General features: G+C 33.9%; 1 protein-coding gene and 1 non-coding gene across 2 annotated transcripts in view; both read right to left on the bottom strand.

Moving 5' to 3' along the window:
• Positions 1-13,642, bottom strand: part of LOC122478826 (glypican-5-like) — a 1,039,221-nt gene that overhangs the window by 990,614 nt on the left and 34,965 nt on the right. The window lies entirely within an intron of this gene.
• On the bottom strand, positions 12,166-12,250 carry TRNAR-UCG. The gene has a single exon. It is a non-coding gene; the product is annotated as a tRNA-Arg (tRNA).

Below are 13,642 nucleotides of genomic sequence, written 5' to 3'. Positions count from 1 at the left end.
ATATACACACACATTAACTTTCTCATTTTCTTGGTCATGATATTCTGAGGAGAATTTTTCAAGTTCTATACCCATATTTCTGATAAGTAAACAAAATTAAGAAAACATAAATACAGTAAAAACTTGATTTGCAAGCATAATTCATTCCAGAAACATGCTTGTAATCCAAAGCACTTTTATATCAAAGTGAATTTCAAGAATCATTGGCTCAGTTGTGATCATGTGACATTCGGCATCACGTAATACTCCCTGCGAGACATCACTTGTTTATCAGGTTAAAATTTATTAGAAACATTTGCTCATCTTGCAGAACACTTGCAGAACAAGTTACTTGTAATCCGAGGTTTTTCTATATATTTTTTGTGCTCATTAAAAAAGGAAAAAAAATACTTATTTATCATTTCTTGTTTATTGTGGTATCTTCCTAAATGTTTCCACAGGACCCATGGGCAGAAAGAGCTGCCCTGGAATCATGAGGAGTGACTGATTACATACTTGGGAGTTGGGGGAAATAAGGGCAAGAGTAATTTTCCAAAAGGATTTTCAAATGCTAAAGAAGCTCAAGAAGACAGGATCCCAGAGGCCTAGCTAGTGTCAAGCTAAGGTTGTTTTTCATTCTAGCAAAGCATAACATTAAGACAATTGGGAGTTCCAGGAGGAATGTGGTACTTTGCCTGCCTCAAGTATTTGTCAATGGGCTGCAGATTAAAAGGAAATTTAATTGTATCATTTCCTTCTGCCTTTGTTTCCCACATCAATAGATAGGGAGCAATTTAGCAAGCCCTATTGGATCAAAGTTCTCTCTCTGTCCCAGAGTTTCTGAATGGCCCTTGTGTACCAAACATTCACTCTTTTTCATTCTTCCCTTCTCCTTAATTCAGAAAGACACATATACTTTATTTTGCCTGTCTTTGGATTTCCAGGTATGCATGGATTCCTCGAACACATGTGACTATTAAATTTTATATTTTCCTGATAATCTGTCTCATGTCAATTTGATTCTTAGTCCAGATAAAAGGACCTTGAAGAGGACAAGAATTCTTGCTCCCTGACATCACAATAAAACTGAAATAATTGCCTTTTGTGATATGAATAAGAACACAGAAAATGATACTTTAGATAACATTTGAGGACTCACATGTCCTCAAATCTTTATTTGAATGAAAATATTATGTTTAATCTCTCTTTTTTAAACTTCACTCTTATTTTTTTTTTACCTATTTATTTAGTGTTGTGATACAGTGGGAAATGCTGAACTGACATCATTTCTACAATTAGTAACCTACCCCAGACAGCCACTTCTTTCCTCTTTTCTATAGTAAGCCTGGGAAATCAAAGCTCAAACAAGTATGTATTGCAAGGTGAGAATCCCCTATTTCCCCTGGGGCAGTGGTAGATTTGAAAGAGAATTGGAAAACAGCTACCCCAGCAGGAAAGTTTCCTGGATGACACATTTACGTCAACAATGGAAGCTGGCAGTTCCTAGAAATATAGCTAAGATAAAATTTTAAAGCACATTTAAAGCCAGGTTTAGAATTCATTATTAGTCAGGGGAAATGTAGAAGGTAAACCCCTCAAAATAGGGGAATTTAGAAATTACATTTTGAGGGGTGCCTGGGTGGCTCAGTCGGTTAAGCGTCCGACTTCAGCTCAGGTCATGACCTCACAGTCTGTGAGTTCGAGCCCCGCATCGGGCTCCAGGCTGACAGCTCAGAGCCTGGAGCCTGCTTCCGATTCTGTGTCTCCCTCTCTCTCTGCCCCTCCCCTGCTCACACTCTGTCTCTCTCAAAAATAAATAAACATTAAAAAAATTTTTTTTAATTAAAAAAAAGAAATTACATTTTGATTTGAAAGATGTATACTGTCAAAATGAGCAGAAATTTATTTAAATTTAGTTTCTTGTTCTTTTTGAAAAGAGCATCCTTTTTATTCTTCAACAAAGTTATTATTTGTGATACTTAAGCATCTTAATTATTTAAATGATAGTTACAGGCGAGTTTAAGAGTATCAGCATAAATATGAGGTTGGTTAAAATTATGTGGTATGGAGGTATAGGAATGAGCTAGAAAATCTCAGGAGACAGAGAAAGAAGGAGCAAGTGAAAAGGGGAGGGAGAAGGGGAAGGGAAGAAATTGAGGTAAGGAAACTGAAGGACTCCAAAAATATATTTTTGTTCCTTTGCTTTTTGCTCCTTTGCCTGCTTCTATTCTTGCTAGTACCTGCACCCCCACTTTCCACTTGCCTCAAAATGCAAATAGTGTATGTCTTCCTTGTAGGGGACAGGGAATTAATGATTTGCTTACAATAGATAACATCTAAGGAAGAACCACATGAGGATGACCAGAAGAAGCCATCACATGCTATTCCAGTCCACCAGAGCTACACATCTTGGCGCCCAGACCCTCTGGCCACAAGGAATAACAGCTGCGCACTTATCTTTCTTCGAACTGCTTCCTGGATGTCTGAGCAGACACATGGACCAGACCATGATCCTCAATAAAACTCACCCCGGGGCGTCTGGGTGGCTCAGTCAGCTGAGCGTCAGACTTTGGCTCCGGTCGTGATCTCACTGTTCCTGAGGGAGTTCCAGCCAGGCTCTGTGCTGACAGCTCAGAGCCTGGAGCCCTCTTCAGATGCTGTGTCTCCCTCTCTCTCTGCCCCTCCCCCCTCACGTTCTGTCTCAGTTTCGGTCTCTCTCTCTCTCTCAAAAATAAACATTAAAAAAATTAAAACATAAAAACTCACCCCAAACAAAGAGGAGACTCCCTCCTTTTTTTTTTTCTGGGATACTCTGTCTGTACCTGCACTCTCTCTATACGACCAGTAAACTTGGCTTTCATCTCCTACTGGCTTACATTTGATTTCTATTCTGCTTGTAGTCAGGGACCCTCTTGGTTAGTCCTGTGGAAATCCCCTCCCCCCTAACTGGACCCAGCCTGTCAGCATCAAAATGAGATAAGAAAAACAAAGAGAGGAAAGCAACAAATATCTGAATAAGCAGCAAATGTTCTCTGATGGTTTTTTTGCCATGAGATCTTAAAGCATTTGAAATTTTAGAAGATTCAGAAATTTAAAGAAAATGTGATTTTAGCAGAGTGAGATTACAACTTCTAAGAGGAACAAGAGGTATCTTTCTAAGAGAACCTTCTTAAAGGTGCTGCCTTCTTCTTTTTTTTACTTTTCTTTTTCTTTTTTCAATTTTTTTCTCCACTTCTTTCTTGTTACAGATTTTTGTACCAAAATGTTGGTTCATTAGATAAAGCAAAGTCTATGTGAGTTGATCTTCACCAAAGAAAGTCTTTATTTGTTTGTTTAAACTCATAGTGTTTGTAAGAGGATTGCATGCTTATTTAAGAGAATATAGAAAAGATGAACAGAAGAAAACTTAAAAATTTGTTTGGGTACTTTCCATGTTTGTCAAACAAAGTAATACCCAAATAATCCATTGACATTTTACTCAAAAATTAAAATAAAAATTAACTATAGAGATATGTGTGTTATAATTTGTGTTGACAGCTTCAATTTCAGAATGCCAGAATCAAATGTTCAAATTAGTGGTTCTAAATATACTTTCCAGAATATACTTCTAACTGTTTAACTTGAAAACTCTAGATATGTAATGTTTTATTTTTTAATCCAAATTTTGCAAGTGGTTAATTTAAATGAACTATCTAACATTTTAATGTTACTTAAAATTACTTAAGAGTAAAATTTAAACAAATTTTTACTCATTTTTAGTCATAGCATATAGTTCCTACATTTACTTTACTAAAGATAACCTATATTACTGTTATTTATAAACAGTATGGCAAGAGTTGCTTGCCATGGGTCCAGTCTATACAGTATACAACATGAACCACCTGCATTAAATACCTCACAATTTCTATTCCATCTGTAAGGACACAAAAAACTCCATAATTTAAAGACAATAATGAGTATTTTTTATAAACGTAAGGACAGAGTAAAGCTTCAGACTTATTAGCCTAAGTAAAAGTATGATTTGCTTGAGCCTATAAGTAAACTTTCTTTATATATGAAATATCAATGACTAATAAAAGTAGAAGTCATTATGAAATTCTCCAGATTTTACAAAGAAAGGTAACATCTTAAACTCAAGTGTTAAGACTGCAGGGGGATGCCTGGCTGGCTCAGTCAATAGAGCCTGCAACTCTTGGTCTCTGGGTCTTGAGTCCAAGATCCACACTGGGTGTGAAGCCTACTTAAAAAACAAACAAACGACAACAAAAACAAAGAGCAAGTGTTAAGATTGCAAATAAAATTATTTAAATTCAACCCTTCTCTTCATTTTCAAAACTTTGGCATACAGACATAACTACATGAGCACACAAACACTTCAGTAAGAGACAAAATTCCCTTTTTTCATTCATTCTAACAACCACCAACTTTAAGACTTTAAGAATTAGAATCAAACTCAATAAGAATAAAATTAGTATAATCCTTGATTTAAGTGTGTGTGTTAAGACATAACCTTTAGACGGCTACAACAGTGCCTGCATAAATAATACTCAATAACTTCTAGATGACAAATTGTAATAGCAGTAAAATCTGACTGTTTTTTAATCAATCATTTTGGTTATTTACTTTTGGTATTATAAATAAGGCAGTGATTGATATTCATATATCAAAATCTTTGTTCTCATCTCTGTTTCTTTCCTTAGGATGTTAAATTGTTCATTTTTTTATAAATTTATTTTATTTTATATTGGGGTGTGATTAGACACATGACTTCTACATTTCCTACTAATGTTAGGGCAAAGGTTTAACATGCAATCATATTTTATATATATCAGGGGCACTCCAGGTTAGAATAAATGTTTGGAGGGTACTAAGTTTACTGTTTTTAATCAGTACTATTATCTCATTTAGTTTTTCTGCATCCAATTATATATTTTATCTTCTTGGCATAGGAAAACCTGAGTGGTGAGTTTAGAACTCTCATTACTATTAAATGTTGTCCCATGGAGCACCTGGGTGGCTCAGTCAGTTAAGCTTCCGACTTCAGCTCAGGTCATGATCTTGCTATTTGTGAGTTCAAGCTCCCTGTGGGATTCTGTGCTGACAGCTCAGAGCCTAGAGCCTGCTTTAAATTCTGTGTCTCCCCCTCTCTCTGCCCTCCCCATTCACACTCTCTCTCTCAAAAATAAACATTAAAACCTTTTAAAAAAATAATAAATAAATGTTGTCCCCCTTTACATTATTAGTTTTGTTTTGTTTTGTTTTAACAAAACAATGTATATGTTTTGTTTTGTTTTAACAAAACAATGTATAATGTATATGACATTAAATCACATATTATTTGACACATATAAGGGCTTGAGTGCTGGTATGCTTTTATTACCAGTTGCATGCTTCATCAATAAAGAGTGACACATTGTTTTTTAATGCTTTTAAGAATACGTTATATTAATTTTAATAATCTGATCACTGGTCTCATTTTGCTTCCATTTACCTGGTGCATCTTTTTTTCCCATTTCCTTTTTAAAAATTCTCTAAATCTCTTTATTTTAGGTTTTTCACATAACAGTATATATTTCATTTTTAATTTTTTTTTACCCAATTGAGATTAAGTATCCATTAAAATTACTCTCCTAAATGATATATTTAGCTTTACTTTTGTCATTTTAATATTTTTGTTTTTATATCTTTGCCATATTTTGCTGAATAAAGTCTATGTCATTTCTCATTACAATCTAGAGCATACCTGTCCTCACTTAAAATACCTTAAAGCTTTAGATATACTTAAATGCAAATTGCCTGTCAGCATGATGAATAAACAAATATATCACATACTTTTTGTAAGCATTTTAAAAATTTTAATTTCACCTATGGTTCCTCGTGCCAACTGCTGGATTGTGGAGTTAAATTATTACTTTTAGATCATACATCTTTTCCTATGGCAATCACATTCTGATTCAAATTTATAGTATATGATTAGAGAAATAATTAGAATTAAGTCTTGATTTACAATTATTCCTGTGTTTTGCTGACATTTACATTTCTATTTCCCACAAGTTTAGTTTTTGATTCATGTGTTTAATTGCCTAAAAAATGACTTTACATGAATCTTTCAGGAACAGTAACAAAAGCGGTTTAGTATCCTAGGCTTTGCATATTTGAAAATTCTGTCATTCATTTGTCTTCTTAATGTTCCTTGCTTACAATGTTCTATTCTAAACATCTTATACTGTTGTCTTTTCATTTCTTTTTTAATATAATTTATTGTCAAACTGGCTTCCATACAACACCCCATGCTGTTCTCTTCTCATCCCTTCTTCGCTTATTTTTCCTTAGCCAAAAAAAAAAGATAGCACAAAGTCAATGCTCTCTATACTTTATTTCTGCTTCCTGTAATTATTTTTACAAAGCGTGATGTTTTCTCTTCTATGATTGTGAGCTATAGGCATTTTCATTTTTTATGTGATAGAAACTAACTCTCCAATGATGGAATTTTTCTATTCACTTATTTAAAAAAAGAGAGATGGATCCAGGCTGAGTTTATGCCAAAAAAGATTCCTGCTTTGATCCCTCATGGTGAGTCTTTCTCATATCCTAACCAGAAAAGCTTGTTAACCTCTTGTTATATCTCTAGTTCACCAATATAATAGGCTATACAATAGGAGGGAATGAAAGGGCTTTAGTCAGTCCCACTGGGAAGCCTCAGCATGAACAAATTGGTAGTTGGTGGTATCACTACAGAGAAAAACAGTAATGGAAGACAACTTTGTATCAGAAACACAGATCCAGTTGTGAACAACAAACATGTTTGAGTTTTGCACTAGGTACCATAACTATAAGTACAGCAAGGAATGAAACCATCTGCTTGATATAATAGATAAAAATAGGTAAAGAAACAGATAAAATTCTATTGTCTTTTAAGAGAATTGACATAAGATAAAAGAAGACAGTCTGGTGATAGAGACTAACAGAGTGGAAACCAAGTAGATACCACCTTGATCAACCTGTCAAAATATGCATCATTACTAATGAGATAAACTGAAATTATGTCTGACCTGGCAGAATGCAATGAAAAAATGCAGCATTAGTTCTGTAATATTCTTATCAAAATGTAGTACCTGAATCTAATCACAAGGAAATATCAGAAAATCTAAATTGAGGTATTCTCTAAAAGGAAAAAAAAGGAAGAAAGGAAAGAAAAGAGAGGGGGAAATGATGAGGGGGCATAAGACAAGCTGAGGGCAAAGTACAGGCTAACAGCAACCCCCTGCCCCCAGGTCGGATATGTGTGATATACCTCAGACACTCCTGTCTGCCCAAGAGCAAAGGAAAGGAAAGGAAACAAATGGTTGACTGACAGAGCTCAAAGACTTGCAGGATAGGAGTCTCCTTCAGTTTATGGATAACTTAGTAAACTGCAAGAAAAAGGCAGTCTTATCCATAGCAACCTATAGATTCCATTTCCTGGAGCCCTAATATCACCCTCATCAAGATGTAAGGGGTTTTAAGTACTTGCCATGGTGATGTGGGAAAAAAAGGCAAATGAAAAATTAAATTCCCTTACTTCCTACAGCCCACTGACAAGTCCTTGAAATAGGCTTTCCTCTAGGAGCTCAGCTGCCTTGATGATGACACTTTGCTAGGGGCAAAAGGAAATTTGGCTTAACATAATCCTGACACCCAGGATCCTGTGAGTCTCCTTAAACACGTGAAACCACATTATAAATCACCTTAACCTTATTGGCATTCATAAACTACATCAAATAAGGGCAAAATTCACAGTGTTTTCTTGTGCAATTAAAATATTCACAATGGGGAAAAGATAGTTTCTTCAATAAATGTTACTGGGAAAACTGGACCAGAACATGCAAAAGAATGAAATTGGATGCTTCTCTCACATCATACACAACAACCAGTTCAAAATGGGTTAAATATTTAAACATAAGACTGGGAATCATAAAACTCCTAGAAGAAAAATCATAAAAAGCTTTGCATAGGTCTTGGCAATGACTTGTTGACATGACACCAAAAGCATAGACAACAAAAGAAAAAATAAATGCAAAAACAAGTGGAACTATACTAAACTAAAAGGTTTCTGTACAGCAAAGGAAACCATCAACAAAATTAAAAACTAGTCTACTAAATGGGAGAAAATACATCCAAAGCCATATATCTCATAAAAAGTTATATCCAAGGGGCACCTCGGTGGCTCAGTCAGTTACGCGTCCAACTCTTGATTTCAACTCAGGTCATGATCTCATAGTTCCATGAGTTCAAGGCCCACATCAGGCTCTGCACTGACAGTGTGGAGGCTTCTTGGGATTCTCTCCCACTCCCTCTGTCTCTGTCTCTCCTTCTCTCTCAAAATAAATAAATAAACTTAAAAAAAAGTTATATCCAATATATATAAGGAAAACTTACAACTCAATAGCAAAACACACACACACACACACACACACACACACACACACCCAAATAACACAATTAAAAATTGGGCAAAGACTCAATTGATTTTTTTTCCAAAGAAGGCATATAAAAATGGCCAATGGATTTATGAAAAAGTGCCCAAATTTACTAATCATCAGAGAAGTGCAAATCAAAACCACATTGAGATATCACTTCACACCTGTTAGAATGGCTATTGTTTTTTAAAAAAAGGAAAAGGAAGGAAGGAAGGAAGGAAGGAAGGAAGGAAGGAAGGAAAAGAAAAGAAAAAAGAAAAGAAAAGAAAAGAAAAGAAAAGAAAAGAAAAGAAAAGAAAAGAAAAGAAAAGAGAAAAAAAGAGGAGGGAGGAAGCAAGAAGCAAAAAAGTATTGGCAAGGATGTGGAGGAAATGGAACTTATGTGCTTTTGCAGAGAATGTAAATCGTTACAGCCATTATAAAAAACAGAATGGATTTTCCTCAAAAAATTTAAAACAGGGGGTGCCTAGGTGGCTAAGTTGGTTAGCATTCAACTCTTGATTTCAGTTCAGGTCATGATCTCACAGTTCATGAGTCTGAGCCCATATCGGGTTCTGCACTGACAGCACTGACAGTGTGGATTCTCTCTCTTCCTCTCTCTGCCCCTGTCCCACTCAAGCTCTCTCTTGAACATGATCTCTCTCAAAATAAACAAACAAAAAATTTAAAACAGAACTATAATGTGATCCAACAATCCCATTTCTGAATACATAATCAAAGGAATTGAAACCAGGATCTTGAAAAGATATCTACACACCCATGTACATTGAAGCATTCATTATTCACATTAGCCAATATGAAAACACCTAAATGTCTGTCGATGGATAAATGGTTAAAGAAATGTGATATATACGCACAATGAAGAAATCCTGAAATTTGTGACAACATGAATGAACAACACAAGTGAAATAAGCCAGACACAGAAAGACAAACATTGCATGATTTCACTTACATCACACACACACACACACACACACACACACACACACACACACACACAAACTGAACTCATAGTAACAGCGTAGAATGGTTACCAAAGGCTGGGACACGGGGAGAAAAAGGGAAATTAGAAAAAAAAATTGGTGGTTGCCATTGACTGAGTGGAGGGGTAATGAAAAGTTATTGTGTAATGGTTAGACGGCTTCAGTTTTGCAAGATGAAGAGTCTGGGGATAGATGGTGGTGATGTTTGCATAACACTGTGAATGTACTAAATACCATTGAAACAAACACTTAAAAATGGTTGAGGTAGTAAGTCTCATGTTATGTGTATTTTACCACAATCTTAAAAACATTAACCATGACAGGCCACTCGCTGGGCCAAATAGTAAGTTTCAATAAATCTCAAGTTTTAGAACTTATATAGTATATTCTTTGACCAGCATAGAAAGCAATTTGAAATCAATGTCATAAAAGATACCTAACCCTCCCCCCAATATTTGTAAATTAGACAAAAACACTTTTTCAGAAGTCTGAGAGTTCATAAAAGAAAATTTAAAAGATAATACAAAATGATGAAAATGTCATAAAATATTATCATTTGTGGGGTGGAGTTAAATTTGGGTTGAGAGATAGTTTGATCATTTTAAGTGCTTACACTGAAAAAAACATGCAACTAAAGAACAAGAGAATTGTAAGAAAAATAAAAAGTGAAAAAATCAGTAATAAAGATAATGGAAGAAATAAATGAAATTGAAAACAAATACTAGAAAATACTCACAAAATGAAAAGCAGTTCTTTTGAAAAGATTCATACAATTGTTAAAACTTAGCAAGACTAATTAAGAAAAAAAGGATGAAAGGGTAATATCATTACAGATCCTGCAGATATTCAAATGATAACTAACTATACAAATAACTTGACAGTCACAAATTTAACAGATTAAAATTCTTCAAAACAACAAATTACCAAAGCTTTGTGAAGAAGAAACAGATAATCTGAAATTTTCTGTATCTATTAAATAAAATAAAACATAGTGTGAGAATTTCAATCATAGATTGATGAATTCTCTCAAATATGTAAGGAATAAATAATGTCAACTGTATATGAACTCCTTCAGAAAGTAGACAAAGGGACAATCATAACAACTTCTTTCATGATTTCAGCAGTACTCTAATACTAAAATATGGTACAGACATTACCACAAACAATTACAAGAATCTGTCACTCATGAACATAGATGCAAATGTTCTATAAAAATATTAGAAAATCAAATTCAGCAAAATATAAAAAAATAATGGATATCAATAATAAGTGAGACTTACTATAGTAATAAAAGGCTATTTTAGCATCCAAAAAATTAATCAATATTTTTTTAATTTAATAACAGAACAAAAAAACCCACACCCATATGATAATCTCAATGAAGAAAATACTTCTGACAAAATTGAATAAGTATTTATGATAAAATATCACTTCAGATTGATAATAGAAGCAACATGCCTCAGTCTTATAGAGGGGCATCATCTACATAATTGTACAGCAAATATAATACTTAATTACATAGTGAATGAGTTTTCTCTAAGATTGGAAACAAAGCAGGTATGTATGTCTTTGCAACTTCTACTTACTACCGTACGGGAAATCTGAGCCAGTACAATAAAACAAGAAAAATGAATGAAATACAAAATTTGCAAAGGAAGCCAAAAAACTGTCTTTACTTACAAACAACACAATAACTTATGTAGAAAATCATACAAAATGTGTAAAACAGAACACAAGACCCATATGCAATTTTATGTACTAGCAACCAAAAAATAATTTAACAAATGATATATAAAAAATTCTGCCCAGAAAATTACTAACCATTTCTGTGAGAAGTTAAAGAAGACCCAAATCCATGTTTGTAAATTAAAAGTAATATTAAGGTGCCATTCTATCTAATTTGGTTATTATATTTAATCCCAGTCAAAATACCTGATGGGATTTTAAAGAAATTGACAAGTTGATTTTAAAATTTGTATGGAAATGAACAGGACCTAGAATAGAAAAATAAAAATAATGATAAAAAAGCAGAGTTAGAGAACTGATTATTCCTAGCTCAAGACTTATCAAAAGCTACCCTAGTTGAGACAGTGTGGTATTGATCTAAGTGAGGATAAGTAGGTCAACAGAACAGAATATTCATGTAATGGAATAATATTCAGCAATATACATACACCACCATAAATGGACATCAATAATACATAAGGAACAAAAACAGCTGGACACAAAATGTCAGTCCAAGCAAAGACCAAACTAATACATGGAGATAAATTTCAAAAATGGGACATAGGGAACCTTCTAGGGTATAGAAACATTCTGTATTTTGATTAAGTTTTAGTTACGTGGAGGTACATATTTCTTAAAACTCCTTTAATTGTATATTTAACATCTATACATTTCAATATATGTAAATTTTCCCTCAAAATATTTTTTAAATGTTCAAATAAGGATGAAAAATTAAGATTGAAAATGCAGTAGCTAAACTAATCATCAAGGAAAGCATATCTAAAGAGCAGTTCGCACATGTATCAGAGATTTAGCAGCAAGAGAAGCAAGATTTAGAAGCAAGCTGCTTTGGTGGTACTAATGAAGGATTTGATTCTATACGTTAATTTTTTTTTAACTTTTTTTTTAACATTTATTTATTTTTGAGACAGAGAGAGAGAGCATGAACAGGGGAGGGTCAGAGAAAGAGGGAGACACAGAATCTGAAACAGGCTCCAGGCTCTGAGCTGTCAGCACAGAGCCCGATGCGGGGCTCGAACCCACGGAATGAGAGATCATGACCTGAGCCGAAGTCAGACGCTCAACCGACTGAGCCACCCAGGCGCCCCTCTATAAGTTAATTTTAAATCATTAGGAATAATTATCAACTTTGATTCTTATTCATATGTCTAATTTAGGATGCTGCTATTATTTCACAGTAGAAAATACTGTAATTAGTACAAAGTAAGCTGTCCTTCCATTAGGAGCATTTTTCCTTAACTGTATTATATCAGGAAAGAGTGACTGATTTTATATGCATGTTTGGCTATAGATTGCCATGGTTGTAAAGGCTAGTGGAAAAGTACACATTTTACAGATATTTTTAAGGAAGATTAAGCAAGATTTCATTGCTTAGATACAAGACTATAATGCTAAGAACTGAAAAGTTAATGAAGTTTGACACTGCATTTTTTTTTTTTTTGGCTTTCTTCCATGGTTACTAGAAGCCAGTTAGAAATGCATGTTAAACTTCACCTTACAGAAGATAAAGACTGTCACACATCTATTATGTCTTCCTTATCAAACTGTCATATTTTCTGAAATTTAGACTTTCAAGTTTGAAAACAAGATAATAAAATTAAATGGATTTTAAGAATAACAACATAATTATTTCAATATATTCCTTCAATGTACAATGTGAATCTAGTATTTAATATATCTATTCATACTTCTAGGCAACGTAAAATAGTTAACATATTAGCATAGAGAAGAATCAAGTGTGCCTTGGCAAGTACTGAATTCTTTTTATTTCTAATGTTTATTTATTTACTTTTAAGAGACAAAGACAGAGATAATCCCAAGCAGTCTCTGCACTGTCAGTACAGAGCCGAATGTGGGGCTCAATCTCATGAACAGTGAGATCATAACCTGAACCAAAATCGAGAGTCAGATGTTTAACCAACTGAGCCACCCAGGCACCCCCACAGGTACTAAATTCTTGCTCTGACTATTAAATGGTAAGTCTAGAAACTAAACTCCTATTTTTTTCAACAAAATTTAAAAGTACATCTATTAACAGTATAGGTTTAAGGGTTAGATTTCACATATATTTTTAAAAGTGAAAAGAAACAGTTCAAACATTCCAGTTCTTTATTAGACTAAATTTAGTTCTTAGTATCAATTGATATTTTGCTTTTTTTGTTAGAAATTTTCAGTAATTTCTTCAAAATCTAAGTGTATCATTCTGATTAAACTATTCATAGTATAACTTAACTGTTCATAGAATAATTCATCATACTGTAGCATCCCCCCCAACACACAATACTTGATACAGAACCCTGGTACCCACTCTCAGCTCAAACCATGAAGAAGTTGGAAAGCAAAAGAGTAAGCGCATAAATAAACTTTCTAACAGCAGAGATTTCAGAAATAAAGTAACGATAGTGAAATTGGAAGACTTAAGGAAAGCTATTTATGTTACTCTGAGGAATACAAATCAATAAAAGTTCATGGCTG

This window comes from Prionailurus bengalensis, chromosome A1, assembly GCF_016509475.1.
Source record: "Prionailurus bengalensis isolate Pbe53 chromosome A1, Fcat_Pben_1.1_paternal_pri, whole genome shotgun sequence".
Taxonomy (NCBI): domain Eukaryota; kingdom Metazoa; phylum Chordata; class Mammalia; order Carnivora; family Felidae; genus Prionailurus; species Prionailurus bengalensis.
The sequence above is the reverse complement of the archived record's forward strand: the minus strand, read 5'-3'. Positions and strand labels throughout refer to the sequence as shown.